Source organism: Tursiops truncatus, chromosome 1 (genome assembly GCF_011762595.2).
Source record: "Tursiops truncatus isolate mTurTru1 chromosome 1, mTurTru1.mat.Y, whole genome shotgun sequence".
Classification (NCBI taxonomy): Eukaryota; Metazoa; Chordata; class Mammalia; order Artiodactyla; family Delphinidae; genus Tursiops; species Tursiops truncatus.
In genome coordinates, this window is record NC_047034.1 from 58715481 (window position 1) to 58739647 (window position 24167).

Consider the following 24167-nt stretch of genomic DNA (forward strand, 5'->3'; position numbering starts at 1 on the left):
ATTCAATGCAATCCCTATCAAACTACCAATGGCATTTTTCACAGAACTAGAACAAAAAATTTCACAATTTGTTTGGAAACACAAAAGACCCCGAATAGCCAAAGCAATCTCGAGAAAGAAAAATGGAGTTGGAAGAATTAGGCTCCCTGACTTCAGACTATACTACAAAGCTACAGTAATCAAGACAGTATGGTACTGGTACAAAAACAGAAATATAGATCAATGGAACAGGATAGAAAGCCCAGAGATAAACCCACGCACATACAGTCACCTTATCTTTGATAAAGGAGGCAAGAATATACAATGGAGAAAAGACAGCCTCTTCAATAAGTGGTGCTGGGAAAACTGGACAGCTACATGTAAAGAATGAAATTAGAACACTCTATAACACTTTATACAAAAATAAACTCAAAATGGATTAAAGACCTAAATGTAAGGCCAGACACTATAAAACTCTTAGAGGAAAATATAGGCAGACCACTCTATGACATAAATCACAGCAAGATCCTTTTTGACCTAACTCCTAGAGAAATGGAAATAAAACCAAAAATAAACAAATGGGAGCTAATAAAATTTAAAAGCTTTTGCACAGCAAAGGAAACCCTAAACAAGATGAAAAGACAGCCCTCAGAATTGGGGAAAATATTTGCAAATGAAGCAACTGACAAAAGATTAATCTCTAAAATATACAAGCAGCTCATGCAGCTCAATATCAAAAAACAAACAACCCAATTCATAAATGGGCAGAAGACCTAAACAGTCATTTCTCCAAAGAAGATATACAGATTGCCAACAAACACATGAAAGGATGCTCAGCATCACTAATCATTGGAGAAATGCAAATCAAAACTACAATGAGTTATCACCTCATACTGGTCAGAATGGCCATCTTCAAAAAAATGTACAAACAATAAATGCTGGAGAGGGTGTGGAGAAAAGGGAACCCTCTTGCACTGTTGGTGGGAATGTAAATTGATACAGCCACTGTGGAGAACAGTATGGAGGTTCCTTAAAAAACTAAAACTAGAACTACCATAGACCCAGGAACCCCACTATTGGACATATACCCTGAGAAGATCATAATTCAAAAAGTGTCATGTACCACAATGTTCATTGCAGCACTATTTACAATAGCCAGGACATGGAAACAACCTACGTGTCCATATACAGATGAACGGATAAAAAAGATGTGGCACATATATACAATGGAATATTACTCAGCCATAAAAGGAAATGAAACTGAATTATTTGTAGCGAGGTGGATGGACCTAGAGTCTGTCATACAGAGTGAAGTAAGTCAGAAAGATCAAAGCTAATACCATATGCTAACACATATATATGGAATCTAAAAAAAAACAAGGTTCTGACAAACCTAGGGGCAGGAGAGGAATAAAGATGCAGATGTAGAGAATGGACTTGAGGACACTGGGAGGGGGAAGGGTAAGCTGGGATGAAGTGAGAGAGTAGCATTGACATATACACACTACCAAATGTAAAATAGATAGCTACTGGGAAGCAGCTGCATCACACAGGTAGATCAGCTCAGTGCTTTGTGACCACTTAGAGGGGTGAGATAGGGAGGGTGGGAGTGAGACACAAGAGGGAGGGGATATGGGCATATATATGTATACATATAGCTGATTCACTTTGTTGTACAGCAGAAACTAACACAACATTGTAAAGCAATTATACTCCAATAAAGATGTTAAAATAAAAGAAGACACTATAGAATTGTCTCCCATATTCACCCTCTCATAGACTGTCACTTTCAGGAATAAACCAAGAAAGAGGAAGACATGGGATCCAGCCAATTGTATATCTAACGCAGGAAGACATAAAAGGAAGCACCAGGTGTTAGGTCTAAGTAGTTCAGGCAGTTAGACAAAAATTCTCTGAGGAAGGTCTCTATGGGGGAAAAAAGAATGGCATTGATTTATCGCTTTTTTTTTTAATATGGGGAAAATTAAGTAGTATAGCTATTAAGATGTAGTATTTGGAAAAACTCTAGAATATGATCAATATAAAACACTTACATACAAATCAAATAAAAAAAACCCTCAAGACTAATAATTAAATAGAACTATATAGGAAATGTATAGTCCAAACAGTAACAGAAGTAAATCATCACATTATTTTCATCTAGAGGTCTGGGTCAGGGAAGGCCTGGAGACAGAGAAAATCACTAGGAAGCTCTTTCAGTTACCCAGGTGAGACACAATGGTGGTCTGATCCAAGGCTGTGTCAGTGAGATGGAGATGGAGTGGGCAAATTTTAGATATATTTAGGAATTATAATAGAGAAATTGTGAGGCTGATAACAGAGAGGGAAGAGTCAAGATAGATTCCATGGGTTTGGTTCAGAAATCTAGGCATAAAAGAGTACCATTCACCAAGAAAAGAAATACTGAAGGAGAAGAAGGTTTGGAAAGTACAATGGTGAGCTCATTTCAACCTGAGCTGCTAAAGGGATATCTCAGTGAAAATGATCAGTTGGTAGCTGGATATATGGTCTGGAGCTCTGGAGAAAAAATGGTTTAATATGTGATACCTTAAGCTATGAGAGAGGGCGGGTTAATAGCTCATGATTGATGGTTCTCTGGGCTTGAAAATCAAATTAATTAACAAATTCTAGGCAAAATAATTTAGGATAGTAAGCAATAAAATTTATGTGAAATCTTTCTAAAGCTGTATTTAAGTTGTTTTCATCCTTACAAATGTTGAATTTAAAAGAATGCATTCCAACATGAAAAGATGTTCAACATCACTCATCATCAGAGAAACGCAAATCAAAACCACAATGAAATATCACCTCACACCCATTAGAATGGCTATCATCGAAAAGACCATAAATAATAAATGCTGGTGAGAATGTGGAGAAAGGGGAACCCTCATACACTGTTGCTGGGAATGTAAATTGGTACAGCTGCTATGGAGAACAGTATGGAGGTTCCTCAGAAAACTAGAAATAGAACTATCATATGATTCAGCAATCCCACTCCTGGGCATATATCCAAAGGAAATGAAAACACTAATTCAAAGTGATACATGCACCCCAATGTTCATAGCAGCATTATTCACAATTGCCAAGACATGGAAGCAACTTAAGTGTCCATCAACAGACAAATGAATAAAGAAGATGTGGTATATATACACAATGGAATACTACTCAGCCATAAAGAAAGAATGAAATTTTGCCATTTGTAATGACAGGGATGGACCTGGAGGATATTATGCTAAGTGAAATAAGTCGGAGAGAGAAAGAGAAATACTGCATGTTATCACTTATATGTTGAATCTAAAAAATAAAACAAACTAGTGAACATATCAAGAAAAAAGCAGACTCACAGATACAGAGAACAAACTAGTGGTTACCAGTGGGAGAGGGAAGGAGTGAGGGGCAAGATAGGGTTAGGGGATTAAGAGATATAAACTACTATGTATAAAATAGATAAGACCAAGGATATATTGTACAGCACAGGGAATATAGCCAATATTTTATAATAATTATAAATGGAGTATAAGCCATAAAAATTTTCTATCACTATGTTACACACCTAAAACTAATATAATATTGTAAATCAACTATATCTCAATTAAAAAAGAATTTAAGTTAAAAAAGAAAGAAGGAAAGAAAGAAAGAGAGAGAAAGGGAGGGAGGGAGAGAGGGAGGAAGGAAGGAAGGAAGGAAGGAAGGAAGAAAATGTGTGGGTAAAAAAAAATGCATTCTATTTCATCCAACTAAAATAATTTCAGTATAAAAAAGTAGTTCACTTGTGTCACCTCAAACTCCATGAAGCTGATACACAGACCTTGATGACTACTTATTTCGCTCCTCAATCCATTTCTCTCACAGACCACCACTAATCTCCTTTAAATCCCTACACAAGCATATCTTGTCCTTTTGCTCCCCAACTCCCCACCTTTTCCTCTCAACCCTCCATCACAAAATCTCAAAAACCATTCAAACAAATCAGGACTATGATTTGCAGAGTGGGGAAAAGAAACAACACTAAATAGGCCAAGCTAGAGTCCTTTTTAGTGTCAGGGAAGGAGCAAGGTTGGAAATATGCATATACTGATAAGCCTTATCCCATCTATATGTATTGTTCCTAAATAATGACCCAGCAGTGTTAAGTATTCAATGTAGTTAACAGCAGAGTGCTTTCCAGAGGAAGGCCAGCTTCCCGTGCACCAATGGGCCTCACAGGTGATACAGTTCTGGATCTGGCTCTTACCTTGTCAGCGTCTCTCCATCATCAGTCCTGGAAAGACTAATCAAACTAATCAAACTCACAGGAGACTGAAGTTTATCAGTCCAATTAGACTGTCCCTTCCTTCACTTATTCTGGGAAAGACACTCCTTCCAGGTTCTAGAATAATGATATTTTTCCCATCCAGGGTATTACCTTCTCATTAGCAGAACAGTTCATGATGAAAATGCTACTTAGTGAGCAGAAAATAAAAACAAATGGAAATATGCATGATCTTAAGCAAAATCTCCTATTCATGCTAGAGGTGGGGCTGTGGGATGAAGGATCATTGCCCCACAATATGCTGCAGTGATTGAGTATTTGTGTCTCCTAATTCCCTGTCTCTGGACTGCCCAGTTGTAGTTTCCCTTTCTTTTCCTCCAGACTGAACTGTCTTCTGTGCATTCAACTCTTTCTCCATATGAAGTACAATACACCTGGGTTCCCATTACTAAATTAAAATCACATTCTAGAACTGCCTGCTTGAAATTACACCCAGGTGACCTTAACTGGAGCTTTTCGTGTTCCCAAACACTTCAGGCACTTATTTACAGTCTCCAGGCCTACTCCCACAGATGGCAAACCTTATTTCTCCTTTTTCCAACTTAGGAGGAAGCATCTCACTGCTGTTCTGATTGTATGGCTGTCATTCAATAGAAGAATAAAAATCTATCAATACATCTCAGTCATGTTACATCCTTCCCTCTCTTCTTCTGTCCTCTCTCTTCTGTCTCTCCTCTCTCTCTCTCAAATGTACCCTCTCTAGTTATACAAAAGCCACAGAATGTAAAAATAAAATATTTTTCATTTTTAGAAATCAGAGTCACCAGCCAATGTAGAATAGTTACAATGTTTGGAGAGGGGTGAAGTCTGACTCAGGTATTAGTAGAAGCTCTGCATTAGACAGTTTTCATAGATTTTTTCTCTTTATTTTTTGCATAAATTTTTTACCTTGGTCAAATTTTTTGCAAATTTTACTTTGATAGAGCACAAAGAGAACTTATATTCCACAATTCACATAGTTGCTTTCATGGATTGATCTGTTTCACGTTCCACCATAATTCTACCTGTTATTTTATCTTTTATCTCCTCTTGGCTGTTAGCCTATCACTTGGGGACATTGGGACAGTGGTGTGACGATATTATAACACAGTGCCTGGCATGTAGTCAACGTGATGATTCAACACGGCAGAGCAGGCAGTGGCTCCCTGTGTCCCCCGTCTAGACATTTCACCTGCCGGTCCTCTCCGGATCTCACAGCTCTTCTCTTCCTTTTTAGAGGCAAAAACACAGAAGTGTTTAGAGGCAGAAACAATCATTCAGCTTGATGACATGCAAGCAGAGTGAAAAATAATTCACCTGGACAGATAAGTGATGAGGTGGAGATGAGGAAGGAGACTCTTTTAAGACTGGAAAAAGAAGAGGAGTGGGGCATGTAATGGATTGTTGATTCCATTTTCTGGCTTCTCCATGCCTCCTAGTTAAGATATCAGTAGCAAATTTCATTTAAGCATCTGACAGCATTTTCACTCTGAGTCTTGGGCTCTCGATGGAAGTCTGGAAAAGCTATCGAGAAGTTAGCTTTTCCTTCCACACCTCCACACGCACACAGAGAAACCCATACACAGACACGACTGGCACACCCACGGAGAAGCCACATGTGCACCTAAGAACACATGGACAGGCAGACAATAAAAATGCCTAGTGGTAGCAAGAACCACTCCAGCCACAGATGCCTTCTGCTACAGACAGCACATGTGCTTGCATTCTCACACCCACACAGACACAAAGGCCCACACGCAGATGCCACACCCAGACCCACAGTCTTTACTTACTCAGCTGTGACTTTCCTCCCACATGCCTTATTTGAACACAAGACTGTCTCTAATTAGAGTCTCTCAAGTCCATCTTTGCCTGACTAATCAAACTTCTCAGTGCAGCCTCATGAAAACTCAACTTCTAAACTGCTCAAAATAACTGCGAATGGAAGAGAAATAAAGGACAGCTCACTAGACACCTGGGGGAACTGAAATCTGGAAAGTTAGGTGGAAAGGCTGTCAGGGCTAGTAGTGTCCCACCTCCCCACCAGATATTTTAGTAGATGGACACGTAGGTGATCTGGAAATGCCAACAATGCAGTAATTACGAAAGAGATGACCACTGATACTAAAAGGAGAAGAAAATATGACCTAATGATGGAAAGAAAATGAACTTGAGAACCAAACAGACTTAGATCCAAATATAGCATTGCTATTTACTGTTAACTTGGGCAAGCTATTTAGTCTTTAACAGTTTACTCAACAATAAAATCTACATTCAAGTATCTTTATGAGGATTAAGTGTAATGATATATGTAAAGTGGTTATTACAGTGTTTAGTTTCATAAACATGTGTTTTATCTTTGGTATTGAAATTGTTCCCAAAGTATCCTGTGAGCTCTCCCAGCAAAAGACAATGGCTTGATTTTTCAGCTCTCTAAGACAAATTAGAAAAGTTACATGCTCACTCTTTCCTTGGGAATAGAGTGCCATTGGTAAACAATATTTGATAAAGGAATAAGTGAATGAGCAAATAAATGAATGATTGAATGAATGGTGTAACTATATTATACCTTGCTGTTCTTAGAATCATCAGCATCTAATATTAAATCTAGCATGTAGTTCTAGTACTAGAGGTTTCTCAGTTTAATAGGAGAGACAGCTAGAAAAACATAATTCTAATAAAATGAGAGAGATATTGCAAGGTTTTATTAAAGCAGAGGGAAAAAAAGTAGTTCTGCTGGGGGACAAGAGAATGTTCCAATAAAGTTCTTCAAAACAGTGGTATGTAATCTAGGACAGGAAAAACTCACAAAGACATTCCAGGGAGAAAAAGGATCATGGGCAGAAGCACAGAAGCATAGGTGCTGCTTACTTAGGGCAAAATGAATAGGCCAAAGTGGCTAGAATGTTGGGGACATGGGGTGCCATGCCAAGTGATAAATCTGGAAAGATAGTTTTGGGAACCACCTTATGGAGGACCTTGCATGAATATCTTTGCATAAGAAGACATTATCTTTAACTCAGAGGGTGACAGGCAGGAAAATGACATGGTCAGATTTGCATTTTAAAGAGATCACTCTAACATAAGCATGAGGATCGATTCAATCAGGACAAAATGGAAGCCTGGAAGATGCCAGTTTAAGACCTCATCCTCTTTCGTATGCATTATTACAATGGTATCCATAAGGCAGGGAAACAGAGTATATAAGGAAGAGCATTTTCTCAGCAAAAATTTATGAGGTTGAATTGGCAAGAATTAGAAAATGGACTAAATTTGTGGAATGAGTGAAAAGGAAGAATTACAGATGACTGAGAATATAAAGCATTGTGACTGACTAAATGTTGTTTTATTAATCAAAATAAAGAACCACTGCAGTTATGTATTGCTGCATAATGATTTATTCCCAAAACTTAGTGGCTTAAAATAACACAATCATTTGTGATCATCTCTTATGGTTTTGGAGGCTGATTGCCTTAGCCTTACGGTTCCTGTTCAAGATCTCTCACATGTTGCGGTCAGATGGCGGCTGTGGCTGGAATCATCTCAAAGCCTTCCTCTTTCATATACCTAGAGGTACATATTGGCTGTCAACTGGACCTCACTTGGAGCTGTTGATCAGAGTGCCTACACTTGGCCTCTCCATGTGGCCTAGGCTTTCTCACAGCATGGTGGCTGGGTTCCAATAGCAAATGTTCCAAGAAAACCGGGTGGAAGTGAATCGAATTTTTATGACTTGGCCTTAGAAGTTACATGAAGTCACTTCTGCTACTAGTCACTTCACTGGTCAAGGTTATCACAAAGGTCCACCCAGGTTCAGGGAGGGAACAGAGACCCTCAACTCTGGATGAACAGAGTTACAATGTCACATTATGATGTCACAGTGAGATACATTGTGCAGTCATCTTAGGACAATACAACCTGCCACAAGAACATAGAATAAAGAGCAAATATGAGTCCTGTTTTAAATGTGTTGACTTTCAAATGTCTGCAGAACACCCAGATGAAGAAGATAAATGGGAAATTATAAATTTGGTTTTAGAGTTCAGGAGACCTGAGAGTTGTCAGAATATAGGTGATAATGGAATATCAGGTAATGGAATATAGGATAATGGAATATAGGTCATGGGGTGGATGTTGTTATCCAGGGATTAGGGAAGAAAAGAGAAAAGAAGGGAAAAGAGGAGGAGGGATGAGAGGGGAGAGGAGAAGAGGGGAGGGTTATTAGTTTCCTAGGACTGCCAGAACAAAGTACCCACAAACCAGGGCTAAACAGAAATGTATTGTCTCATGGTTCTGGAGGCTAGAAGTCTGAAATCAAGATGCTGGCAGGGCCATGATCCCCCTGAAGTCTCTCAAGGAGTAGCCGTCCTCACCTCCCCCAATTCCTGGTAACCCCCTGGTGTTCCTTGGTTTGTGGCAGCATAACTCCAGTCTCTGCTCTCTCTTCACATGGCTGCCTCCCCTGTACATATGCTCTATCAAATTTACTTTTTCCTATAAGGACACAAGTCATATTGGACTTAGAACCCATCCTACTCCAGTATAACCTCATGTCAATTTAGCTAATTATGTTTGCAATGACCCTATTTCTAAATAAGCTCACATTCCAAGGTACTAGGGATTAGGGCTTTAACATACCTTTTTGGAGGAGATGCAATTCAACCCATAATAGGGAAGAAGGTGAAGGAAGGGGAAAGGATGACAGAATCAGAAGCCCAGGGAAGCTACAATGTAAGGATGAAACAGAGGAAGAGGAACCAGTGAGGAAAAAAATCAGAAGGAACCTGAGAGGAATACATGGCACAAGGATTTGGGGATTGAAGAAAGAAAGATGTGGACAAAAAGTACTCAGTTAACAAAAGGACTGAACAGTTTCTATTTGAGTCATGAACGGGGAGGTTCTTAGAAACTTCTGTAGGACCAGACTTCGTAGAGGAGCAGAAGCGAATTTGTGAGATGCTGATGAGTGAAAGGAAAATGAAGAGGCAGCAGTCAGCCTACATCATGGAGCTACAGAAATTTCAGAGGAACTCCTCTAAGGAGTTTGCTCAAAAGTTAACGCTAGTAATCTCTTCTTCCTGTTAGCTAAGTTCCATATACAAAACTAAAAAAAAAAAACTTGAAAGCGAGAAGGGGGAGACAAAAACATAATTGCAGGGAGCAAGCTGGGACTGCCATTTTAGGAACTTTCTTGTGGTTTTCCCATAACTGGAAAAGCAGCTTTCTGACATGATCTGATCCAGGATGGCTGCTTAGTGCAGAGTACCCAAAAGCCGTTCACAAAAGCGAGAGCCGCAGACGCCAGGACAGGACGTTGCAAAGAGAAAATGAGTGATTAATTTAAAGAATAATATCAAAGGTTTGGAGAATGGAGGGAGGATACAAATGCCAGGAGAAAAAGGATGTGGTCAGGACTAGGCTTAATTATTTATTTCCTTGATGCCTAAGGAGCTTCCAAGCAGAGAGGCCATTCTGGGCAGCTTCCTTTAACACTGTAGTTTCCACAAGTGAGACACGGAAGAAGCAGATCTTTTCTTCTCCAACACTCTTCATATACCTGTCCCACACCCCCAAGACCCAGACCTGCTGACTTTCTCACTCTTCTCTGAATCTCTTCCCTTCTCCCACATTTTATTCTCACATTCTCTACTCTCTTCCTTTAAATACGTCTGACTTTGGCTTTTCTCTTATCCCTTTCTCACAGTCAGCCTAATCATGGAACAGACAACTGAAGGGATGCTCAGTCCCGCTCCCTTTCTAAAACTTTTGTTTCATCCATAAAATCAGTAGTCCTTATCCTTGTCCATATTTCCTAAGTCACAATGACAGACAGACAAAGGAAAAGATAACACTTGTGAGGTTCCCCCAGAATATGGAATAAGATATACACAGCCCCGGAACTGCAGGCCATGAACTAAATAGAAATGGCAGAATTCAAGCTAGAGTTTTACAAGCTGAATATGGTTGGTGCAATGCCTCCTAATGTGTCCCCAAAGGGCAACTGATCCTTTATTCTTAAGGATCTTTATTCTTAAGGCAGATGAGAATTTTGGCTTAGGATTCCCATCAGAAGGAGTTTTGTTCTAATTGGCTGAGTGCACAAGAGTGCTAGAGATCTACCGCAACTTGTTAGCTTACCGGGAGGAATAGGGTAAGGGAGGGTGGCAAGTCCATTTATTCCAAAGTATATGGGATAATAAATGAAAAACAATCTTTAAATACACAGCAAAAGGAGTGAATAGGAAATGTGTTAAGGAATGTAGCTTACCACAAGTTAACAAATAATATAACTATGCTCATATGAGGTATAATGAGTAAACTTGGGAGGCAACAAAGCATAGCAGATAAGAGAGCAGCCTCTAGAGCCAGGATCCCTTGGTTCATATCTTAGCTCTACTGAGACAAATTATTCAGTATCTCTGTGCCTCCGTATCACCAGATATAAAATGGGAATGACAATAATAACGGTACCAAATCCATAGAGAAGACTGATGAGAAGACTAAATGAGTTCATATAAATTAAGATTTTAGAACAATTAGGTGCATAGTAACACTATACAAATTTTACTTTTATTATGAAAATTAACAGTTAGCTAAGTACCTAAAAGTATACCATATTGTTTTAAAATTTTAGACTACAATAATATATTTCATATAGCATGATGAATTTATATAGTACAATAGAACATTTTTAGTTTAAATGTCAGTTTTATTTTAAAAAACATTTGTCTCATAAACACTTGAAAATTTTAAGACCTAAAATAAGGTGTTTTTTTTTTTTTTTTTTTTTTGCAGTACACGGGCCTCTCACTGCTGTGGCCTCTCCCGTTGCGGAGCACAGGCTCCGGACACGCAGGCTCAGCGGCCATAGCTCACGGGCCCAGCCGCCCCGCTGCATGTGGGATCTTCCCGGACCGGGGCACGAACCCATGTTCCCTGCATCGGTAGGTGGACTCTTAACCACTGCGCCACCAGGGAAGCCCTAAAATAAGTTTTTTTAAACGTAGCATTTTGTAAATGCTGTTTGTTCTTTACTCAAATATCCAAAAATATAAAGAGAATATACTCAGTTTTTATAAAAGGAAATAAAATGAGGTTAACATTGAAAATGGAAAGCAGATTTCTTTTAAAACTTGGTTTTAGATAAATACACATACTATTGTTTTCCACAATAAAATGTAGCCCGTGTTTTGGAGGGATGGGTATCCTGAGTATCAGCTTTAATTAATGAAATTTAAAATCCACATCCTTAAACTTTACCATGTTTAAGGTGTGACCTTGAATAGATTGGCAATCCATCCCTGCTTTTACTTGGTAAGCATCCTGGTGACACTGAACCAGCTAACTTTGGGTACCAGTAACGTATATCTCACTACCATCAACTTTAAATGCTCTACTTGCCTACACACACATATACAGACACACAGACACATATACATTTGCATCATTCAGAAATATTACTTTTAGTAGCAGGTAACCTAACAGTTGCTTCAGTAAATATGGGATTATTATTTTCATATGACAAAAATGCATGCAGGTAAATGGTTTCTGGCATTGGTTCTGTGGCTCAAAAATGGCAAGGCTTTCTCTTCAGGTTGTAGGATGCTTGCTCATAAGCCATCACTTCAATATTCACGGCAGGAAGAAAGGGTGGCGGGGGGAGGCAGTCATATACAGCATCACTGATGTCTGTCCTTGTATCAGAAAAGCAGAAACCTCCCTGGAGTCTCCCTTCCCCCCTTTACACACACAGTGCCAACTTTCCCTTAGTTTCATCATACAGAATTGGATCCCGTGACCACCTGTAGTTGCAAAGGAGGCTGGGAAAGTGGGGAACAGGTTGCTAATGATTGTCTTAGATTAAACATGATTCATCATCTGGGCCTAGGCATTACCACCCTGAACAAAATTAGGGCCCTGTTATCAAAGAAGAAGGGACTATAGCTATGGGATAGGTAACAAGTAATGTCTATCACAATAATTTACCACTTATTGGGAGCCTATATGTAGAAGGCACAGACCTAGTCACTTTACACACATGGTATCATTTAGTCTTCACAACACTGTGAAACAGTTTTTTGTAAATGCTCTTTGTTCTCTATTCTTTATATGTAAGGAAAGTGAGCCTCACTAAAGCTGTAAGTACCTTGCCCAAGGTCACACAACTAGTAAGGCAGCCTGAGATTTGAGCTCAGGTCTGATTCTAAGCTCACATACTTTCTACAATATCATACTGCCCATCATCTTGGCCATCCTTAATTCTGGCCACAACGTATCCCTGGCCACAACATATCCACAACATATCCCTCCAAGTTCATACAGTCTTGATCACAAGCCCTCTCCACAAAAAATGTAAGCCATTCTGAATCTTGATTTCGAAAATGGCGCATGGTCTTCATATATGTCAAAATGCTGGCAATACAACAGTGAACAGAACAAACAGACTGCTGACCTTTGGGTTTCCATTCTAGTGGCGAAGAACGGCATTAAGCACAAATAAAGATAATTTCCGATAATGAGAGCCTTATGAAGAAGATGAAACAAGATAACGTGATAATGAAAAATCTGCAGGCTACTTTTGATAAGATGCCTAGAAAAGACTAAGCCCTGATTGCTAGAAGGAATTAGCCTGGTCAAATTCAGGGAAAAGTGAACTCCAGGCAGTGGGCCTAAGAAATGCAAAGGCCCAGAAGCAGAGACGTTTTGTAGGTACAGAAAGTTGGTCAGTGACATTGGAAAATAATGATTGAGAAAGACATGATAAGAAATGAGATCTGAGGGGAATCTGTATTTTATTCAAAATGCAATGGGAATTTTGATAAGTTTTAAATAAGCAGGGGTAACATGATCCTTTTTTTTTTTTTTTTAAATCACCGTGGTAGCTGTGAAAAGAGGCTTGACAAGGCATAGGAGAGGAAGTAAAGATTTCAGTGAGGTCGCTTGGCCAGAGCAGTGCTGGTAGAGATGAGGAAAAGACAGATCGTTCAATATAGATGAACATTATGACACAACTTAGCTTTGGAGAAATTTGTTTTGTCATTCATTCCATGTTATCTTGGCTATGCAGACCACTGCGTTTTATCACATTCATATGCATGTGCTCCAATGAATTGCGCCCGCTATTTTCTTCTGAAATGATTTTAGAAAAAATAAATGCTTTAACACACTGACAAAATTCAGCCAGATATTTAGCATCTTCCCCTACCTGAAAGGACTGTATCTACAGGGCAGTTCTGAAGCAGTCAGTTCATTCAGCATCTGAATTCAGAGCTCTCCCATCTTCCTAGGAAAAACATCAATAATGGTCAATCTCATATCTTTTTATAGATACAGGCTTTCAGAGGTTTAGTTTTGCATAATTTGCCATAATGAATTATAAACTTCTCCCTTTTCCTCTGGGTTCATGAAATTAGTCAGGATAATAGAAGTAAGATTCTCCCAGAAATTGTGTGCTGGGGTTAATCAGTGTGTTCCTAATTGGAATTATGAGTAGAGTAACTGAGGAGAAACCTATGTCACTTTTGAAAGCTTCCACTGTACATTCACTATGGCTGAATGCAAACTCCTTCTGGAAAAACCATCTTCATTTAATTTCAGTGGGAGCTGATAATAGAGCTGATGTTGCTTAGAGTGCAATTTAGATGACCATTACCCAGCCTATACTATTTTGCTCTTTTGTTACTTAAGCCCTTCAACAACGTCTGGCCAGTCATCCTCAGAATGTGCTTTGTGTACCAAGTTTAAACTTCTTAAATTATGATGGAAAGGAGATATGTAGCAACGGAATGAATTCTGTGCAAATAAGTTGAATTTTCATTTTCATTAATGAAGATAATGATGACTTTATCCACAAGGCACAAGAGGAAACCAGGGTCTGGCTGCTATCCGGGTAATTGAACAAAGAGTGAAACTGGATGACTGAGGCCCAAAGCATTCCAAGCCGGAAATCTTGGGCTCATGGATCTTTATAGGCTTAAAGACCCTGCTTTAAGGACTTTTAAGGGGAAGGCCTGCATTTGGGAATCTTCAGAGGGTTGAAAACAGATCTCTAGGTGATCAATGCAGAGTGAACGTTTTCGTTTACAATATCCAATTAAAACATTCTTGTACAATTGAAGGAAAGGAAAGAAATCAGAAGATGTTTAATGCCTTTTAAATCCAGATAAGTTTAACTATAATAAAAACACATGCCAACTCCTTGACTTCCTGGCCTAATAAGTCCCAGGTATGGTTGTGAAGCCGAATCCAAACTGTAGGAACAATGAACGGAAAAATCTTGGTGCAATTGTGAAGTTTCTATGGTCCCATATTCTGAGTTAGTCTCAGCAGCCAAAACAGTGATGTATAAAATGTTGTGGAAAATGGGTCTTTACTTCCAGACTCTAAGTTCCAAATAAATTTTAAGTATCTCCTGGTTGTTAGGGATTGCTAACCGGTATTTAGATTATCTATATCACCTTTTGTTAATTAAACAAACGTTTTAAAAAGAGAGAGAGCTGCTATTACTTTATGTGTATTTTTCAATAGCAACACAGCATATTAGCTTTTGTTTATCACAGACTTCCCTAATCTAGGGGATCTCACTGTATGGCTTTTAGATCTTCTTATTGGTTTGGGAACTATATCTGGTGAACTCAGAATCTCAAATAACTGTTAACATTTCCTTCTCCACCCCATCTGGCTGCTGCTACCCACTCTTTTTTTTTTTTTTTTTTTGCGGTACGCGGGCCTCTCACTGTTGTGGCCTCTCCCGTTGCGGAGCACAGGCTCCGGATGCGCAGGCTCAGTGGCCATGGCTCACGGGCCCAGCCGCTCCGCGGCATGTGGGATCTTCCCGGACCGGGGCCCGAACCCGTGTCCCCTGCATCAGCAGGCAGACTCTCAACCACTGCGGCACCAGGGAAGCCCCTGCTACTCACTCTTAATCATGCAATTACTCCTTCCTCCACACCCACCCACAGCAATCCTGCTTATGTACTTCGCTGATCTGAAGGCAATAATATTTGTAATCCAACCATGCAACTTTCTCTTTTCGGAAAGCCAAACAAATCACTGCATATTTCTGTGCTTCTCTCTCCTTTTATCAGTGATTTGGGTGTAATCATCCTGGTCACCTACTTTGTTTCCGTGGGTTTGGAGAGGACTGACATTCGTGGAACCTTGTGAACAAAGAAGAAAGCTGCTTAGAAGTGCCTTGAATGACTATTTTCACGTCTTAATTGCCATAACAAGGAGGAAAATCTTCACAATTTGGAAGGGTTTCTGAAAATCAGCCCCACTGCACCAAACCTTTGATCTTTTGGTCAAACTGTCAATCTCTTGAGAACTCAGCTCTCTTGTGAAATTTTCAGGCTGTTCCCAAAACAACTTGGTTGCATAAGGTCTGACAGCCAGACCCTCAAAGCTCCTCTGTGTTTTGGAAATTCCCTAAACAGACTTAGGTAACAATGTCGCTCAGCAGGAGATGCAGGGATGGTGCCGCCCTAGCCTTTCCAATCTCACACAGCTCTCTTATTTTTCCTCTTGACATCTCTTTTTTTCCTCCTATTCTCCATATCTCTTTGTTGCCCACTCCTCTCCTCTCCTTCGCTTCCTTCTCCCTTCCCTTTCCCCACACACACTTCCAAGCCTGGGATCAGCCTCTGACTTCACCAGCTTTGCTTAAGCAAGTCTGCTGCTTGACCCAAGGATGAAAGATGTTTCCAGGTTTAACTAAAACCCAGGTGAGACATCACATAACATATGGAGTGAGGTTCTGGCTGCCAAGCGCTCCAAGAGCAGTTTTTCTTACATTGTTTCAAAACTTTTGCTCCAGGGTGCTCCAAGAGGAAGTTAAAAATTGGGTTAAAAATATGTAAGACCTGGTGCCAAGTAATTGAAAACAAATAGTTAGTTTACAGTAAGACCTTGTTAATTTACATTTTTCTGAAGTGTAAAGTAAAAAGTCTGATTCCTTTGTTTTAATAGCTGGGTATTTTTGCTAAATTAAGATAAACGTAAACTGAAAATAAATAGAATAAACTAAGAAATGTACAAGATTATAAATTTATAATTTAGTTTAGTGTAGACTCCCTCTCAATGTTAAAAGCCTCACATAAAATTATGCATGATATTCTATGTTTTTTATATTAGTAAATAAGCTTATGCTTGCCAGTTTTATGCACAATTATGAGGTATATTTTTTGCACTGTTTTCTAGTTGTTTTATAAAGTCTTATTTAGATATTGGTCCTACTTGCATATTGTTTATATTCTCACTGGCCTTGCCATTGCTATAGTTTCATATGTGCCTTTACGAATGTGGTATCTTTAACCTTTTTTGTAAAAGATATTTTTTGATTTCCTTATGCAGTATACCATTTTTCAGAGAAAAAAAATGATAACTATGAATAAATAACATCTATTTATTTATATTTATTCATACATTTATCAATTTATTAAATATAAAATTAATAAGTATAAATAAAATAAATTTATAAATTAAAAATACATTGAAATATATATAGTGAAATAAATAGGATTATTGAAATTTTTTATCTATATAAAGTTTTTGAGGTAAAATCATTAACTGATTCTAGAAACAATTTTAAGTGGGTGACATTTGTCAGTACGTGTTAAGCTCGTGTATATTGTTTGTGAGTTTCCTCCATATTTTCCTCTCTCGTTTGTAAGTGATAATCTGTGACATTTTATAATTAGTAGGGTCTCCCGTGTGAGCATACATTAGGAGAAGTCATTGGATCTGAGATTAATAGCTTCAGTTATCACACTAAATTTAAACAGACTAATTTAAAAGGCACTTACTTTTTAAAAGGCAGGAAATATTTGACAACAGAAATCAAATGAAGTTCTTGTTCTAATCAAAATATAATTGGATCAGAATTCCTAAAGATTAAAACTTATCTAAAAAAAGGCTCTCCCACTGTGTTCCTTCCCACTACAAAGGTCTCAAAGAGGTGTCTGCAATTGTCCCCACTTGCACCTCTTACTGCACTCTTATCTCTTACTCCTGCGGGGGAACACATTCATGGACTATCTTAATAACTATATAGAATAGCTTTTTCAAACAGGTATGTACATGTAGCTTTTCAGAAGATATGCAAACACAGTTTTAAGGAAATCAATTTCCAGATACTCAACTTCCATATCGACTCTTTCCTAAAACTAATTTGCCAAGGTAGATGTCAATGAAATATTTGTAGCCCTTCCTTTGCCCATAGCCTGTCTCCCACTTGACAATAGAAAGGTACACCTGTCACCCATTCCTGTTGGTGCACTGCATGGTTCTAAGATGTAATCTCTTGGGTGTCAAACGAACAATTGTAAGTATTTGTGTCATCTCATTTGATTGAAACATCATAAACCTCCACTACCTATCACACTATGAAATGCATTCCCAATACAATTTTATTTTTGATATGCAATAATTTAAAAAAATATAATTTATGTATGTTGTTTTTGATCATTTGCATATGAAAAATAACTGTAATGATAATACAGGAGAAAGTTTTAGCTCTTAGAACTCTAAGTTTACAGAAAATTTATCTTCTTTTTTGCAACTTCTAGGCAGAACTAAAATTGTAACAAAAGGAATTTAAACTTAGACATGAAGTTCTTGACTAGAGATTATTAAAAAAACAGAATGGAAATTCTTTTATTTTTGTTGCATAAGCATATGAAAGAGTAATCAATAAAATATACTTAAACAGAAAAATAGATTAAACTGGTATACAATTTTGAGGAGGAGGTGGAATGGAAATACAATTTCCAGGAGGAAAGAGAATAATGAAAAATGTCTAATTGTTAAAGAAGGAATTTTCATGCCTTTAAAAATAGATGATGGTGGTGTAACATTGCTATAGATATATTTAAAAGTGAGGTAACAGTTTCACTTTAAAATTTCAATTTAATGTGCCAGAAATTATATCCTTTGAAACTGTATACATTTACAATTAAACATTTTAGTTATGAACTTTTAAATGTGCAAGGGGGAACCATAATCTATCAAAATTATCTTAAGGGACATGAGAGAAAAACAAAGAAGGTCCCCGATCAGGAGACCATTCTCTCCCTTGTGAAACATATTCCTAACGGAAAGAAATCAGACAGGTAGGGGAAACACTAAGTGGCATTTTTTTTGTTCTTATAGGAAATATGTCCTGTCTTTCCTCCTTCCACCTGAAGGCTCCCACTAAAAAAAAATTCAAAGTAGCCTCTTTTCCTTCTGGTCTAAGTGGAGCTTAATTTCTGAAACGGCAAGAAAATATAAATGGATTCCATAGGTTACACTACATCAAGAAGAGCTTCCAGTAATTCCAAATGACTGGATTAACCTTGTGCTTCCCAACCTAAATGTCCATCAACAAATGAATGGATAAAGAAGATGTGGCACATATATACAATGGCATATTACTCAGCCATAAAAAGGAACGAAATTGAGTTATTTGTAATGAGGTGGATGGACCTAGAGTCTGTCATAGGGAGTGAAGTAAGTCAGAAAGAGAAAAACAAATATCATATGCTAACGCACATATATGGAATCTATAAAAACAGTACTGATGAACCTAGTGGCAGAGCAGGAATAAAGATGCAGAAGTAGAGAATGGGCTTGAGGACACAGGGGGGAAGGGGAAGCTGGAACAAAGTGAGAGAGTAGCATTGACATATATACACTACCAAACATAAAATGGATGGCTTGTGGGAAGCTGCTGCATAGCACAGGGAGATCAGCTAGGTGTTCTGTGACGACCTCGAGGGGTGGGATAGGGAGTGTGGGAGGGAGGCTCAAGAAGGGGAGGATATGGGGATATATGTATATGTATAGCTGATTCACTTTGTTGTGTGGCAGAAACTAACACACCATTGTAAAGCAGTTATACTCCAATAAAGATAAAAAAAAAAACAACAACAACCTTGTGCTTCCCTTATGTTCAACCAAATGCCAGTAGCCAACAAAACACTGTGCCCAGCAGCAGGGTACTAACAACCTATCTAAATGAAATCAGGTTAATATATACATCACATACAGACTTGAGTAAGAAAAAAATACAGAAAGTGGTCGAAAGGATACTCATGGAAGGAAGAGACTTAGACCCAGCTATGACCATACAAAGATATGGGAGCTGATGGGATGCACATGTTATTCGTGTGTGTGTGTGTGTGTGTGTGTGTGTGTGTGTGTGTGTATTTACTTTTCCCCTACACTGCCTACCTATGGACTGAATGTTTGTGTTCCCCCCATTCATATGTGAAATCTGATTCGTCAATGTAACCATATTTGGAGGTGGGGCCTTTGGGAGATAATTAGGTCAGGAGTTGTTGGGAGTACGTGAAGAATGAAAGAGAAAGGAAATGCGAAATGTAAGAAGCTAGAAGCCAGTCTGAAGAACACTGTTCCAATCACCAGTTGTATAAACCTGTTAGCTTCTCCTCAATGATTTGTTTTTCATAGATGTCTGGTCAACATGGGCATTCATTCCTGGCAGGAATGTAATGCAGCATGTACAGTTATAGACACATCATACATTATTTTTTGATGGGAACTGTGAGAAATAAAATAATAGAATGATCAGGATGCCTGTGATTCCAGATCACAAACTGGAAGCAGTAGTAAAAACAGTGAGTATGACTGTGTATTAAGCCACAATTGTATTCCTCTAAACCAGGAATAATAAAAAACAAATTCCAGTCGACTAAGCTGGGACTGAGATATTTTTCTCTTCTTTCTGTAGAAAATATTACAAAGTCATTTTAATATGAAAAGGTCATCAAAGAGTATGCAGTCAAAAATGTAGGAAGAAAGCAAAGTGGTATGTCAGGCAGTCAATTATTAAAAACTATTATGTTCTGTTGCTCGATTTTGTGATGTTTGTAATAGTGAACATCTTTAAAAGTTATCTGGTGGGGCTTCCCTGGTGGCGCAGTGGTTGAGAGTCCGCCTGCTGATGCAGGGGACACGGGTTCGTGCCCCGGTCCGGGAGGATCCCACATGACGCAGAGCAGCTGGGCCGCTGGGCCTGCGCATCCGGAGCCTGTGCTCCGCAGCGGGAGGGGCCGCAACAGTGAGAGGCCCGCGTACCGCCAAAAAAAAAAAAAAAAAAAGTTATCTGGGGGATTCCTTTTCTCTTTCTAAATACATCCTCAATTTTTGCTTAATTCCTCCCATTGTAGAAATTCCCTGCTTCACTAAGCCCCATTTGCTCTGCTCCCTAAGTCCATGCCTCATCAATAGAACACAAATGATTCTGCTGCCTCCTGGCTCCTGTTCAAAGTGACGTCATGAGCTTTGCCTCCTAATTGTGAGCGGCAATTGTAGAATTGCTCTAATAATAGGTAAACATTATGAACATGTATTTCTTTTTCTTCAACAGAGCTAAACAAAAGCTCACTCTCTGAATTTCCAGATGCACTTAAAATGAAATAATGATGTTGGTCCAGTCTTGCCCTACTTTAAATTAATTACTCCAGGAAGAGACATTAAACCTTTCAGGCACCAGTGAGCATAAATGCTTTAGTATCCCAGACCATACACCCTCTTTTGATTGTTTGAGACACAAGGAAAGGTAAGCTCAGTAAATTAGGCTATTTTATGATCCATTTAAATAATCTGAAAAGGAAATTAATACTTTTATTACTTTCTGTAAGTGAAAAACTTCCTTAAAAATCTGTAAGAGTTCTTTATGTTACAGTAGTTGGGACTCCCAGAGCCAAAACATGGCTCCAGAGAAATAATGGAAGGTCGGGGAAAGGATGCATGGTCACACAAATCAAAATGGAATAAACAGGAAGGTCTGGAAACTAACTTGGGGCTGAAGAAAATCATCTCTACCAAAGTCAAGAAAATTCACTTGATTAGATATTAGGTTGTCATTTAAAAATAAAATATTTCTTAGTCTTTTTGAATAATATGAATTTTTGCTGGGGGTGTTGAAAGGATGGAGAAGGAATCTGGAGAAAAACATGGTGCTTGTGACCTCTACCCCACTTATTATGTGAGAAACATTCTGTTAATTACTTTGCAAACACTGTGCTCAAACTTTAAATGCTCACAACAAATGAGTAGAGAAAGTTAAAATATTTTAATTGGATAGAAAAGGAAACAAGGAGCCTCCCTGGTGGCGCAGTGGTTAAGAATCCGCCTGCCAATGCAGGGCACATGGGTTAGAGCCCTGGTCCGGGAAGATCCCCCATGCTGTGGAGCAACTAAGCCCATGTGCCACAACTACTGAGCCTGCGCTCTAAAGCCCTCGAGCCACAACTACTGATCCCGCATGCCACAACTACTGAAGCCCGCACTCCTAGAGCCCGTGCTCTGCAACGAGAGAAGCCACCACAAAGAGCCCCTGCTCACCGCAACTAGAGAAAAGCCCGTGCACAACAACAAAGACCCCAATGCAGCCAAAAATAAATTAATTAATTAAAAATAAATAAATAAATAAAGGGAAATGAGGGTTATTTCTCTTATCTTTTACCTGTTGCTGCCTCCATCTGCTCCAGCCATGCTGGCTTCCACTCTGTTTCTGACACACAAAGCACACTCCAGTCTCAGAGGCTTTGAATAGGCTGCTCTCTCTGCCCAGGACACTGGTCCCTAGATTTCCATAGGTCTCACTCCTTTACTCCATTGAAAGATCTCTGTTCAAATATCACCCCTATCTGAGAGCCCCTACGCCATAACTCTTTGTCCCATTACCCTGTTTTTATTTTTCTTCTTAACATGTCACAGATATTTTGTTCCCACTAAATGTCCTCAAGAGCTAATGGATGTTTGGAGATGGGAATTAATCATTGGATTAATCATTGGATAGCTGAAAAGCAATTAGCAAACTCTACAAATGTGTCATACAAATGTTCGCTTCCAATCTGATGCTTTGTACTAGTTTACGTGAGAGATTTTCAAACACAGCCCACAACTAGCTCTTAACTGGCGATACCTCGTCAAGTTCTTCTATAAGCTAGACATTATTCCAGTGATTTATTTCCTTATATAATACCATTTATATCAGTCAGGGTCCCAATAAGTATCAGTTGGTATAATCAAATTAAGAAAACTCTGGGGAATTCCCCGGTGGTCCAGTGGTTAGGACTCGGCGCTTTCACTGCCAGGGCCCAGATTCAATTCCTGGTCAGGGAACTAAAATCCCACAAGCCACACCACGTGGCTGAAAGAAGAAAACTCTGGGAATTTTTAAGGGACTATTTAAATGATTTAATAGTTTTGTGGGGCTGCTGTACAACATACTAGGTAGCTGAAACAGAAGAAATTTATTATCTCATCGTTCTGGAGGCCAGAATCCCAAGATCAAGCCCTGTTGACAGGGTTGGTTCCTTCTGAGGCCCATGAGGAAGACTTTATTCCATGCCTGGCTCCTCGCTTCTGTGGTTTGCTGGCACTCTTTGGCTTGTAGATGCATCACTCTGATCTCTACTTCATTTCACATGACGTTCTCCCTGTGTGCATGTCTCTGTGTCTTTTTCTAAGAACACAGTCATATTGAACTAGGGCCCACGTTAATGACCTCATGTTAACTTGACCATTTGCAAAAACTCTATTTCCAGATAAGGTCACATTCATAGGCACTGGAAGTTAGGACTTCAACATCTTCTTAGGGGACATGATTCAACCCATAACACATGGTATAGATGGAATATAGGGAATTGCACTGTGTACTGCAGTAACCTGTAGTTAGGACAGCAGAGCTGTTACTACCTCTAGGCCTCAAAGGATGAGGAGAGGGTTTGGATACTAGCAGGCTGCCACAGAAAAGCAGTGACCTTTGGTTGAGCAACATAGCCAGCTTCAGATGACCCAAGAGGGAGAGGGCTCTGACCTCATTTTCCTCCCTTTTTCCAAGCTTCTGCCAGGGCTTCCCACTGGCCCAACGCAACCAGAAGTCAGACAGCAAAGAATCTGTTTGCTGTAACATCTTAGAAACATTTCTAGCTTTAATGTAACCTTATTGTTTTCAGTTTTTGGTCTTTTGCATTTTCAAGTGGAATTTAGCTTTTTTTTCTTCCAGTTTTAATGAGATATAATTGATATACAGTACTGTATAAGTTTAAGGTACGCAGCATAATAATTTGACTTACATACATTATGAAGGGATTATCATAATAAGTTAGTGACCATCCATCATCTCATATAGATACAAAATTAAAGAAATTTTTTAAATTACATAATGATTAGGGAATCAATCCAAGAAGATATAACAATGTAAATATATATGCACCCAACATAGGAACACTAAATACATAAAGCAAATACTAACAGACATAAAGGGAGAAATTGACAGTAACATAATCATAGTAGGGGACTTTATAACACCCCATGTACATGAACAGATAGATCATCCAGAGAGAACAATAAGGAAACACTGGCCTTAAATGACACCCTAGACCAAAAAAATAAATAAATAAATAAATATATATATATATAAAACATTCCATTGAAAGGCAACAGAATACATTTTTATCAAGTGCACATGGAACATTCTCCAGGATAGATCACATGCTAGTCCACAAAATGAGTTTTAGTAAATTTAAGAAAATTGAAATCACATCAAGCATCTTTCTTGATCACATTAGCAGACTAAAAATCAACTACAAGAAAAAAAATGCAAACATGTGGAGGCTAACCAATATGCTACTAAACAACCAATGGATCACTGAAGAAATCAAAGAAATAAAAGAATACCTGGAGAGGGCTTCCCTGGTGGTGCAGTGGTTGGGAGTCCGCCTGCCGATGCAGGGGACGCGGCTTCATGCCCCGGTCCAGGAGGATCCCACATGCCATGGAGCGGCTGCCCCGTGGGCCATGGCCGCTGGGCCTGCGCATCTGGAGCCTGTGCTCTGCAACAGGAGAGGCCACAACAGTGAGA

The 24167-nt window shown here is 38.9% G+C and overlaps 1 long non-coding RNA gene across 3 annotated transcripts in view; it reads right to left on the reverse strand.

Moving 5' to 3' along the window:
* LOC117309593 (uncharacterized) overlaps nt 1–11228 on the reverse strand; it is a 32280-nt gene extending 21052 nt beyond the window's left edge. The window contains exons 1-3 of one of the 3 annotated variants that reach the window (XR_012331664.1): nt 6085–11225; nt 5609–5815; nt 5317–5520 (exon numbers count right to left, since the gene is read on the reverse strand). This is a non-coding gene — a long non-coding RNA (uncharacterized lncRNA). Of the gene's footprint in view, nt 1–5176; nt 5521–5608; nt 5816–6084 lie in introns of those variants that run through there. The other 2 variants (XR_012331665.1, XR_004523923.2) reach the window with 2 other exon arrangements.
* Nucleotides 11229–24167: the final 12939 nt, after the last annotated feature.